The 12,463-nt window shown below is 34.6% G+C and overlaps 1 pseudogene; it reads left to right on the forward strand.

The window, feature by feature from the left end:
* Window positions 1-444: 444 nt before the first annotated feature.
* LOC114286760 (uncharacterized) lies at window positions 445-2,205 on the forward strand (annotated as a pseudogene).
* The last annotated feature ends 10,258 nt before the right edge of the window (window positions 2,206-12,463 follow it).

The following is a 12,463-nucleotide window of genomic DNA, read 5'->3' on the forward strand; positions in this document are numbered from 1 at the left end:
AAGATAAGATTTGTTAGTCCCTCTTCAAATCATAGATAAATTGAACTATTGACCAAAAGATCTCCTTCCACTTCCATGACACCAACCCTTAGTTCACACTATCCATTTAAATAAAGTTGAAAATCTACTCATCATGGTTATCAAGATAGATTTGTTAGTCCCTCTTCAAATCATAGATATATTGAACTATTGACCAAAAGATCTTCCAATTCCATGACACCAACTCCTAGTTCACACTAGCCCCACATTCATCAACCTTCCATATTCTGCTCTCTCTCCGTGTCTTTCTCACACACTCACTCAATCACACGTGCGCGCGCATGGAAACTAGCATAAGTATGCCAATCTTGTTTTTATTAATAGCAACATGAACATAGAAGAGATGGACAGCAAAAGGGTCTTGTAATTTGTAAATGAAAACTATAATTTTCCAATTCCTCCAACATGGTCTTCAACAGAAGCAAGTTCCTTCTTCTATTGCAATATTTGGTTATAATCTCTAGACAGGCATTTTTTGGTCACCACCATCCCTTTCGCCACTCTATACAAACTGATAGAGCTGCACTTCTTGCATTCAAAAGGAGCATATCATCCAATCCATATTCTATACTTTCCAACTGGAATGAGGCTACTCATGTTTGCAACTTTACTCGTGTTAGATGCATTAAACAACACTATCGTGTGGGAGAACTTGTCCTCCGTGATGCTGAACTTGTAGGGAAGCTATCACCTTTCATCGCAAACCTCATTCGGCTTCGATTGCTAAAACTTGTGAACAATAACTTCTTTGGCATCATTTTGCCAGAATTCTCCTCCCTCCAACACCTTAGTAGCCTCTAGCTCAAGGGGAACAATGTGGAAGGCCAGATACCAAAGTCCTTCTCTCTTCTTACCAATCTTGCCTTTATAAATCTACAGGCAAACAAACTAACGGATAAAATTCTAGCTCCTTCTTCTCTAATTGCACGTTGTTGAGAAGTGTAGACCTCTCCATGAACTTTCTCACAGGGGAAATTCTAACATAAATTGGAAATTTCCCAAGTCTATGGAACCTCGCTTTGTATAATAACCAGTTCACTGGTGAAATCCCATTTTCAATAACCAATGTTTCATTGATATATAGTTTGGATGTGGAAGATAACCATCTCATAGGTGAATTGCCTTCAGAGATAGTGGCAAATCTACCCGAACTTTCTATCTTTATTTATCATATAATGACATGGTTAGCCATGACAATAACTCTAATCTTGTCTCTTTCTTCACTTCCCTAAAAAACTACATGATTCTAGATGAGCTTGAATTGGCCGGTGTGGACCTCGGAGGAAGGTTGCCTACTTCAATTGGCCAACTTGTCGGTAACCTGACATCTCTATTGCTTCAAGAAAATAGGATTGAAGGATCAATACCTCTAACTTTGGTGAATCTTACTCAACTCACGGTACTAAATTTGACATACAATCTTTTGAGTGGAACCATTCCAGCAAAAATCAATTAGTTATTGTACTTGGAACAACTGTTCTTATCTCACAATTTTTTCACTGGCTCTATTCTAGGAGCAATGGGACAGTTTCAACATCTTGGTCTACTTGATCTATTAAATAATAAACTTTCTGCTTGATCATAACCACAACCTTCTTACAGGAGCAATACCTCCAAGTTTAGGATAGTGCACGGATATCTCCAAGCTAAACTTGTCCCATAACAAATTAACGGGAAACGTCCCTCCAGCAATATCAGGTTTGCAAGAGATCAAAATATTTCTGAATCTTTCACACAATCATCTTGAAGGGCCTTTGCCAATTGAATTGAGCAAGCAGGAAAATGTTCAAGAAATAGATCTTTCATCAAATAACGTCACTGGAAGTATCTTCCCTCAGATATCAAGTTGCATTGCCTTGAGGATGATAAATTTCTCACACAATTTTCTTCAAGGAGAGCTTCCAGAAACCTTAGGTGATCTCAATATCCTTGAAACCTTTGATGTTTCAAGAAACTTCTTATCTCGAACAATTCCAACAAGCATAAATAAGATTCACAAAATCACTTTTCTGAATCTTTCATTTAACAACTTCTTTAGAATAATTTCCTTTGGCGGCATCTTCAATTATGTCACATCTATCATTTTTAGGCAACCAGCATCTTTGTGGGTCAGTTCTAGGCATCCCCATTTGCCATCGAAACCAACACTTTCTTCATTTGCTTTAATGGGTTGTTTCAGGGTATTTGATATTCATATCACTAATGGAATGATTGAACTTTCATCTATTTTTGTCTTCTCTTCAAATAAAGAGTGTTTAGCCATTGTTAAATGTGATTTAAAATTTTAGATAAAGCACCCCTGCCCCGACCTTGATGAATGTCAAGTTGTCGAGAGGTGCTTGACACAGGGTTATAGCTAAGAACATCTGTCAACACTTTACAAGGGAACAGACCTATATGCAATCACCGCCCCTACGCTCTTCTAACCTATACGTAACTTGGGTGACGTCCCACTTAACTTCACTCTAGTCTACCCTTATTAAGCACAAACCCAGGAATATTATATTTTATATTATTATTATATTAGATTTAAATTCCTACATATATGGTCTCATGGTTTTACTGTTGAGGTGGAGATTGGACGGCAACCGTCCACAGGCAAATTTGCTCCTGGATCTACTGTTGGATCCTGGTTATTTGCTGATTACAAAATTCTAACTGGTTAGAAAGATACGGTTGTAAATACAGGTCGTTTGCTTGAAGTTGTTGTAAATATATATTTCTACTATCAAGATAAAATTCTAAAACATTAATCAAATCAACAAGTAAATTTACGGGCATACATAATAAAGAAGAAAGTACTTACAATCCGAATCTTCAAAACAACATAATTCTTCAACACTTAATTTATATATCATAAACTACGAATTTTTACATGGGAGGGAGAGAGAGAGAGAGAGAGAGAGAGAGAGAGAGAGAGAGAGAGTACACTCAGTTATCACACTTCAAAAGAAAACAAATTCTTGAAAGGAAAAGCTCTGCCTCAACAAGGGTGAGGACATCCCTTTTATATACAAAAGAAAATAAAAGATAAGATAAGGTGATGGCAGGTGGCGTGCCCTTGGTGGTTGGAGTAAATTGTCCATATCCTCAAAGCTGAGTGGGAATCTTCTTTTGACTCAACATCCTTATCTTCTTTAGACTGGAGTGAGACAATTGTCGGTCTCTGTGCTGGATGGCAGACAAGGAATCTGCTTTGGCAGAAAGTGGTTGTACTATTGGTTGTCGTTTGGTGCCGACACTTTATATGAATGATGCTGGTGGAGGACAAGGACTCATGCTTTTCAATTTCCTATTATATCTTTTTCCTTGTCAATCTTTTCAGCAATCATACTGGTGAATGAATCCCAAAAATCACCAAAGTTGGGTTCATCTTTTACTGGATCTTGTGGTTCGCCGGCTAGCACAGCAAATTCATTTTCATCCTGGTATGGATCTTCCTGGTGTTGACTGCTAGTAACGGATTTTATGGAGGTGTCATCACTGGAAATAGTCTGGAGAAATTGTTCATTTATGAAATCCATGCTTTTAATGACTAATTTTGTTTCTAACAAATCCGAGTATTTTTGGCGTAATTCTGTTTGAATTTGTAAAAAAGGATTTTGAATGAATAGTTGACTGGGAACTGTTTTGGGAATAGTATCCTAGCAGGCTTGAGTATTGGACACTTTTTGGTAAAGTGGGATTCATACCCTTATCCCACCATCTCACAAAGAAAACTCTTTTGAGATGTGGAATTTCATTCTGATAATCACACTGGAAATCTCATTTCCATATCCATGGAATACTGAAACGGATAGTAAAATGTACCGGAGATTTGGTCATAGAAATATCTTTGTGTCTTAGAATAAGCCATTTGCCATTTGCTAAAGGCTTCACGGATAGATATTGGTAAAACTTCAAGTTGTAAACCAATTTGGTAAATCGTTTTTGAGAATGTCGAGACAAATACGGATAAACCAAGAATGATTGCGGATAGGATTTTGGTAATAAGATGCATAGGTAAATGCATCAATATAGTCCCAATAACTATATCGAGTTTCTCTGTTGCGAATGTCAAGTTGTTGAGTGGTATACAGATGAATGCCCCATATAGCAATGGGCATAATATTACAGATGGTAGTTTTACTGAATTGGATTGGACTAGCAGTCTTGGAAGGATCATGCAAAGTATGTTTGATTTCCATGGTAGCCGTCTCAATGAGTATTTATTCATAAATATAACAATACTGGTCAAAATGTGGGGAAAATTGTTAAATCGTAAGCGTCACGACCCGCTCTCCGTACCCAATGGTTAAGCATTGTGATGGCCAGTAATTGAAGTTACCTCCGGCCAATTCTTGAACAAATTAATAAACGCGAGCGGAAATAATATTTAAGTGAGGGTACCAAATAATCATCGGAGCTTCTACTTTTATTACAAAATCTATTGACCAAAAAGGTCGATATTTACATATAAAAATATCATAAAAGTGTTGTGTGTGTCTATTCCGCAGCCCCGCATCTAAGACTTTCCAAAAGCTATTTCTGAATTGCATTGTTTCCTGAAAATTGATAAATAGCTATAAGCACATGGTAGAGTGAGAAATATTATACTAAGAGTATAAGGGCATAAAATTCACCATGAATAATTATGGGGCTAAACAGAAGTTGATATTAAAATACAGGATATATATATAGTACGGAAATCATTTGACATATAATACTGAAATTACGTAAATAACTATAACTACGGTACAGAACAGAACAGAAAAGAATAGATGTATGGACTCAAGAGGTGGCTCGTACAAACTCTAGAGGTGGCTTCCACAATAGCGTAGCACTTAGTTCCGTACAACATTTTGCTCCACACCAGAAATCAGAGTGTTAGTGGATCCATGACAGGCGAAGGGTCACAAAGTGACTAATCAGAAGGCCAATGGTTATTTAACTCCCCCAAGGCATGGGACCTCCGAGGTGGTACTTATAAAATAATTACTCAAAATACATTTTAATAAATAGTTATATCCATGGGTTTTCCTTATTATATAAAATAAGGTTCATAAACTAGAAATGCTAATATAATTTATAAAACACAATTTTCATAAAATAAACTATGGTAACTCAAAACATACGTAAAACATATAATGGTAACTCAAGGTATAATATAGCTCACCTTAAAATTAATACCTCACTCTTTCTTTCAGTTATCAAAGCCTTCTTGACAGTATTTTTGTCTTTTTTCTCTAGTTTCTTTTTCTTCCTATTTTTCTTGGCTATGCCTTTCCTCCTTTCTCTCACTATTCATTTTCTTTCTTCTAAGTTCCCAATACATCTCCTATTTATAGGAGTTCTGCTCAAGACCCACACTCTAAGTCAATTGGGGTCAATTGGATTAAGATGATAGCCAACAAGCCACGTGGTGTTAGCCACGTGGTTCTAGATTATTTTGATCTTATCTAAAGATGTTTGATTAATTCTATTTTGACCCTAATTACTATAATTATTATATTATTACCATGCACAATAACTCTCAAATTTTAAATTAAAATTCATTTTATTACATACAATCATAATATTCAATATTTTATTTTATTCTTACAGAATATTTAATAAAACCTTTAGTGTTTTTCACATTTATAATTAAATAATGCTAATATAAAATTTAATGGACAACTTAAATTTTGGGTTGTTACAGTAAGATAACGTCGTTTAATTTCCCATGGATCTGTCACTCATTTTTCATCTGCTGGTTTAATGTAAAGAACTATTTCTTCAGTAATATTGTTAGGAGTGTACTGATCAGGGGTAAGGAGGACATCCTTGGTAGACTAGCCAGAGGATTTCCCTGGATTTCTTGTAAAAGCTTGTAATGCCGGAAATTCTGTTAGATATGGATTTTGGTAAGGGTTTCCCCTGCCCCGGCCCCGACGAGTCGGGCCACAGCCACCTCGACTAGTCATGATCCCTACAAATCTTCACGAGTTAGAAAATCTGGTAAAGAATTCTATTCGCCTTTGATATAATCAATATCAAAGTCAAATGCAGATAAAGCACTTTGCCAGTTAGCAAATATCTATTTGTGAGCAAGATTAAGAATGTCTTTTTTAAATATCTGTTTCGCTGCTGAACAATCTGAACGAATTAAAAAATTTCGATTTAGCAAATCATCCTGAAATTTTAAAACACATTTAACAATAGCTAAACACTCTTTTTCAATTGTTGGATAATTTAAAGCAGCTTTAGTCCAATTTCCTGATGTAAATCTTAATAATTCTTCTTTTTGGCTGGTAGGGTTAACCTGTTTTAAAATACCTCCAGAACCATAATTAGAGGCATCGGTTTCTACAATTTTTTGCTATTCTGGATTGGGTAGAGCAAGACAGGGAAGTTGTTTTACTTTAGCCTTAATTTTTTGTACGGCAACAGTATGTGATTCTGTCCACAGAGAAGGATTTTTTTGTATTCTGGTGTAAAGGATAGCAGCATCCTGTGATAACTAATGATAGTAATCTCTAATATAGTTTAGACTACCAAGAAATCACTATAATTGAGTTTTATCTTTTATTTCATCAGGAAATTTAGAAGCAAACTCAATACTTCTATCAATTGGTATAATAGTTCCATTATGAATATTATGACCAAGAAAGTGTACTGTTGTTTGAAAAAGTTTCATTTTTGGTGCAGATATAACTAAACCATTTCTGATAATAACATACTTAAATATATTAAGATGCTTTATATGTTGATCAATAGATGACGAAAAAATAAGAACATCACCAATATAACAGATAGCAAATTCTGTATAAGGAGTAAATATATCATTCACGATATGCTGAAATTCTGATAAAGCATTTTTTAAACCAAATGGCATAACATTCCATTCATAATGCCCAAAGGGTACTATAAAAGCAGTTTTATATCGATCTTGTTCAGCTATTTGTACATGCCAATACCTTGATTTTAAGTCAAATTTAGAGAATATGACTGTATCCTGTAATCAGTCAAGTAAATCTTTTTTATTCGGAATGGGATATCTAATCCACTTCAAGAAAATATAACTGCTTGACCTGTAATAATAAACCTGTCTCTAATACCAAATAAGGTGCTTGACACAGGGTTATAGTTAAGCACGTCTGTCAACGCTTTACAAGGGAACAAACCTATATACAATCACTGCCCCTACAATCTTCTAACCTATACACCACTTGGGTGACGTCCCACTTAACTTCACTCTAGTCTACCCTTATTAAGCGCAAACTTAGGAATATTATATTTTATATTATTATTATATTAGATTTAAATTCTTACATATATGGTCTCATGGTTTTACTGTTGAGGTGGAGGCTGGACGGCAGCCGCCCACAGGTCAAGCAGTCATATTCTCTTGAAATGGATTAGATATCCAATTCCGAATAAAAAAGATTTACTTGACCGATTACAAGATGCTGTCATGTTCTCTAAATTTGACTTAAAATCAGGGTATTGGAAGGTACAAATAGCTTAATAGGATCGATATAAAACTGCTTTTATAGTACCCTCTGGCATTATGAATGGAATGTTATGCCATTTGGTTTAAAAAATGCTTTATCAGAATTTTAGAATATCTTGAATGATATATTTACTCCTTATACAGAATTTGCTATCTGTTATATTGGTGATGTTCTTATTTTTTCGTCATCTATTGATCAACATATAAAGCATCTTAATATATTTAAGCATGTTATTATCAGAAATGGTTTAGTTATATCTGCACCAAAAATGAAACTTTTTCAAACAATAGTACGCTTTCTTGGTTATAATATTCATAATGGAACTATTATACCAATTGATAGAGGTATTGAGTTTGCCTCTAAATTTCCTTGATAAAATAAAAGATAAAACTCAATTATAGTGATTTCTTGGTAGCCTAAACTATATTAGAGACTACTATCATCAGTTATCACAGGATGCTGCTATCCTTTACACCAGAATACAAAAAAATCCTTCTATGTGGACAGAATCACATACTGCTACCGTACAAAAAATTAAGGCTAAAGTAAAACAACTTCCCTGTCTTGCTCTACAAAATCCACAATAACAGAAAATTGTAGAAACTGATGCCTCTAATTATGGTTGTGGAGGTATTTTAAAACAGGTTGACCCTATCCGTCAAAAAGAAAAATTATTAAGATTTACATCAGGAAATTGGACTAAAGTTGCTTTGAATTATCCAATAATTAAAAAAGAGTGTTTAGCTATTGTTAAATGTGTTTTAAAATTTCAAGATGATTTGCTAAATCGAAATTTTTTAATTTGTATGGATTGTTCAGCAGCTAAATAGATATTTAAAAAAAGATGTTCTTAATCTTGCTCAAAAACAAATATTTGCCAACTGGCAAAGTGCTTTATCTGCATTTGACTTTGACATTGATTATATCAAAGGTGAACATAACTCTTTACCAGATTTTCTAACCCGTGAATATTTATAGGGATCATGACCAGTCGAGGTGGTCGTGGCCCGACTCGTCGAGGCCGGGGTAGGGGAAACCCTTACCAAAATCCATATCTAACAGAATTTCCGGCATTATAAGCTTCTACTAGAAATCTAGGGGAATCCTCTGGCCAGTCCACCAAGGATGTCCTCCTTACTCCTGAATAGTACACTCCTAACAGTATTACTGAAGAAATAGTTCTTTACATTGAACCAGTAGATGAAAAATGGATGATAGATCCATGGGAAATTAAATGACGTTATCTTACAACTCAACAATTTCCCCTACATTTTGACCAGTATCGTTATATTTATGAACAGATACTCATTAAGACTGCTGCCATAGAAATCAAACGTACTTTGCATGATCCTTCCAAGACTGCTAGTCCAATCCAATTCAGTAAAACTACCATTTGTAATATTATGCCCATTGCTATATGGGGCATTCATTTGCATACCACTCGACAACTTGACATTCGTAACAGAGAAACTCGATATAGTTGTTGGGACTATATTGATGCATTTACCTATGCATTTTATAACCAGAATCCTATTTGGAATCATTCCTGGTTTATCCGTATTTGTCCCGACGTTCTCAAAAATGATTTACCAAATTAGTTTCTCGTTTGGTGGGATAAATTTGGACTACAACTTGAAGTTTTACCAGTATCTATCTGTGAAGCCTTTAACGAATGGCAAATTGCTTATTCTCATTTACCAGGACACAAAGATATTTCTATAACCAAATCTTTGGTACATTTTACTATTCGTTTCAGTATTCCATGGATATGGAAACGGGATTTCCAGTGTGATTATCAGAATAAAATTCCGTGTCTTAAAAGAGTTTTCTTTGTGAGATGGTGAGATAAGGGTATGAATCCCACTTTACCAGAAACTGTCTAGAAAATTAAGGCCCATATTTAAGCCTGCTGGGATGCTATTCCCAAAACAGTTCCCAGTCAACCATTCATTCAAAATCTTTTTTTACAAATTCAAACAGAATTATGCCAAAAATACCCAGGTTTGTCAGAAATAGAATAAGTCATTAAAAGCATGGATTTCATGAAGGAACAATTTCTCCAAACTATTTCCAGTGATGACACCTCCATGAAATCCGTTACTAGCAGTCAAGACCAGGAAGATCTAGACCAGGATGAAAATGAATTTGTTGTTCTAACCGGCGAATCACAAGATCCAGCAGAAGATGAACCCAACTTTGGTGATTTTTGGGATTTACTCACCAATATGATTGACGAAAAGATTAACAAGGAAAAAGATAAGAAAAGGAAAAGGCAAAGCATGAGTCCTTGTCCCCCACTAGCATCATTCATCTAAAGCGTTGGCACAAAACGACAACCAACAATACATCCACTTTCTGCCAAAGTTGATTCCTTGTCTGCCATCTAGCACAGAGACCAACAATTGTCTCACTCCAGTCCAAAGAAGATAAGGATGCTGAGTCAAAAGAAGATTCCCACTCAGCTTTGAGGATATGGATGATCAACTCCAACCACCAAGGACACGTCACCTGTTCTCACCTTATCTTATCTTATCTTTTCTTTTCTTTTCTTTTGTCTATAAAAGGGATGTCCTCACCCTTGTTGAGACCGAGTTTTTCCTTTCAAGAATTCGTTTTCTTTTCAAGTGTGATATCTAAGTGTACTCTCTCTCTCCCCTCTCTTGTAAAAATTCCCAGCTTATGATATATAAATTAAGCGTTGAAGAATTATGCGATTTTGAATATTCAGATTGTAGGTACTTTCTTCTTTATTATGCATGCTCGTAAATTTCCTTGTTGATTTGATTAATGTTTTAGAATTTTATCTTAATAGTAGAAATATATATTTACAACAACATCGAGCAAACAACCTGTATTTACAACCGTATCTTTCTAACCAATTAGAATTTTGTAATCAACAAATAACCAGGATTCAACAGTAGATCTTGGAGCAGATCTGCTTGTGGGCGGCTGTCGTCCAGCCTCCACCTCAACAGTAAAACCATGAGACCATATATGTAGGAATTTAAATCTAATATAATAATAATATAAAATATAATATTCCTAAGTTTGTGCTTAATAAGGGTAGACTAGGGTGAAGTTAAGTGGGACATCACCCAAGTCGCGTATAGGTTAGAAGACTGTAGGGGCAGTGATTGCATATAGGTCTGTTCCCTTGTAAAGCGTTGACAGACGTGCTTAGCTATAACCCTGTGTGATTGAGTGAGTGTGTGAGAAAGACACGAAAAGAAAGCAGAATAGGGAAGGTTGATGAATGAGAGGCTGGTGTGAACTAGGAGTTGGTGTCATGGAAGTAGAAGATCTTTGGTCAATAGTTCAATATATCTATGATTTGAAGAGGGACTAACAAATCTATCTTGATAACCATGATGAGTAGATTTTCAGCTTCATTTAAATGGATAGTATGAACTAGGGGTTGGTGTCATGGAAGTGGAAGGAGATCTTTTGGTCATTAGTTCAATTTATCTATGATTTGAAGAGGGACTAACAAATCTTATCTTGATAATCATGATGAGTATATTTTCAACTTCATTTAAATGTATACCCATTTGAAGGACAAATAAAAAGGTGCTGCAGGACATTGGTATGATATTCCTTTTTTCAATCTACTTTATGTTGGAAATTTTTTTTACTCATATATGGTATATATTTTATTTTATGTTAGAAAACATGTGACAGGTACTATACTTGAGTGCATGTGGGTGCGCACAAGGACGGTGCGACCTTACATGCTCACAAGTGGCTTTGGCAGTTGCACATTGTGGCACCACTCTAAATTTATCAATATATGATACATAGAAATGAATGGATTTTTATATATACTAACAAGACTATACAATATACTAATGCAGGATCATTGACATAGCAATTTTGAAACTCACCTAGTAAGACTTTCACCTAGCCATGTAGCTTCCATGGAACTCCCATTCTAAAATTCAATCCTTCAAAGATCCAAATTTCAACCTAAAAGGCAATCAGTACGCCAAACACACATTTACAAAATAACTCAAACATGTAAGAGTATATGTCAAATCTAACTCAATAAATGCAAAAACTACAAAATTCAAGTAGATAGCTTACTATGAAACACTGGCACTTTTAATAAGGTAGCATGTCGGGTCAGACATCTACACAGCACCGCACGACACTTGTTAGATCCCAACACTTGTTAGATACAAGTCTAAACATGTCCAATTATTTTATTTTTAAAAAAATTTGGACTTAGACACACTTCAGACACTTGGGGAACACATGCATCTATCACTTAGACACATATGAAACACATTACAAGTTTGAATTTAATAAATTGAAATCCAATGATATAAGAAAAATAATGTAAATTTATACATAATCTCTTCCTATAGATTTTTAAAATTATTATGTTTAAATTAAATATTAATATATATGACATAAAATAATAGTTTATCTTTCTATATGTCATTTTATAAATACATAAAATTATATATGTTACGTGTGTCCCCTCACGTGTTGTATTGTATATTTTTTTCAAATTTTCCATGTTGTGTCACATATTCGTGCATCTTAAATAGGATATTCTTGGGCAAAGGATAAAAATGCCTTCTAGTACCTACTTTCATCTTGAAGGTTGCACAGATAACTTGCAAATTATTTTTTATTCTTCAATCATCATCAATGTAAAAAATAGGGATATGACTTCTTCTTCTTTTTTAAAATAAAGGAGACAATTCGCTTATATTTATATATGACTCTTGGAAGCAGATAGATTTTTTTTTGAGTGTTCAACTCCAAAAATAAAGAGATAGTTGGTTTATATAAGACTTTTCACGACTTTTAGAAAATATAATAAATTTGAGAGAGTACAAGTGGGATTTAAAAAAAGTAGAAAACATAACAGTCTGTTCACACTTTTATAATAGTAGTAGATAGTAGATAGATAGTAGATAATTTGATTTTTGTAATATTAATACGGT

Source organism: Camellia sinensis, chromosome 6, assembly GCF_055761805.1.
Source record: "Camellia sinensis isolate YWXY chromosome 6, ASM5576180v1, whole genome shotgun sequence".
NCBI classification, from domain to species: domain Eukaryota; kingdom Viridiplantae; phylum Streptophyta; class Magnoliopsida; order Ericales; family Theaceae; genus Camellia; species Camellia sinensis.